Genomic DNA, 965 nt, shown 5'->3' with positions numbered 1-965 from the left:
AGGAAAAAAATTAAAATAACCCATTTTCTTCATTCCAGCAGCAGTACCTATACTGGTATTAATTTGGTAATTGGGTGTGCTTAGCTATTGCCTAACATCCTATACTGGTATGCATGCTAAAACCTCTCTATTTCTGTTTTGCAAGGCACCTTTACAATACGTTCTCTAAGTTTCTGCACTAGTAACAGAAAACAACATGAATTAAGATAAAGATGCAAGACTATTTCCTGAATTAAGAAAATAAAAAATATTATACATTTATTAAAATCTACCTTGGGGCAAGTGCCAATACTCTGAAATACAGTCATGTATAAAGGTAATATAATTTTAAGCAAACTTTTTTCCCCCATGTAAAATATTTTCACTAATCTGGTTAGAGAGAAATACAGAGAAACAACAAAGGTTGAAGGAATGTTTGAGTAAATAATGATAAAGCCTATACGACCTTGACATGAAAGAAAAAAAAAAATTAAGGAAAGAGAAGAAAACTTCAGAATTACAGAATTGGTGCTTGTCCATGCTTTTGAAAAATCCTTTCAATAGCCTAGCCATTTCCTAATAAAATCATAAGTACAAACGCAAACACAGAGGATGACTTTGCTTTATTTTTCCCTTCTTATAATTTTTCTCCATACCTTTGGTTAATTAAAGGCTGGTAAGCTGGTACTTGTGCACCTATGTTTTTCTACTGTAATACATTTTTATTTATTAAATGGGCAATTTGCAAAGCCCGCAGGGCCTAAAAAACTGACAGAACTGAAGTTAAGTTACAGTATGTGTTCTGAAGAGGACATGCACAGTTCTAATAAGGGCAAATATCTTTTCACCAGAATTTTAAAGAGACTAGTTGTCTTTATAGTGTGTTTTGCACGTTTATAGTTTCAGTAGCACATAACATTTCTTTCTTCAGGCTAGATTTCCAATGTGTTTTCTTCAGCACAAAGGCATTTAAAAACTCAAAAGCA

The sequence above is a fragment of the Phaethon lepturus genome, unplaced genomic scaffold (assembly GCF_000687285.1).
Source record: "Phaethon lepturus isolate BGI_N335 unplaced genomic scaffold, ASM68728v1 scaffold1131, whole genome shotgun sequence".
NCBI classification, from domain to species: domain Eukaryota; kingdom Metazoa; phylum Chordata; class Aves; order Phaethontiformes; family Phaethontidae; genus Phaethon; species Phaethon lepturus.
The sequence above is the reverse complement of the archived record's forward strand: the minus strand, read 5'-3'. Positions refer to the sequence as shown.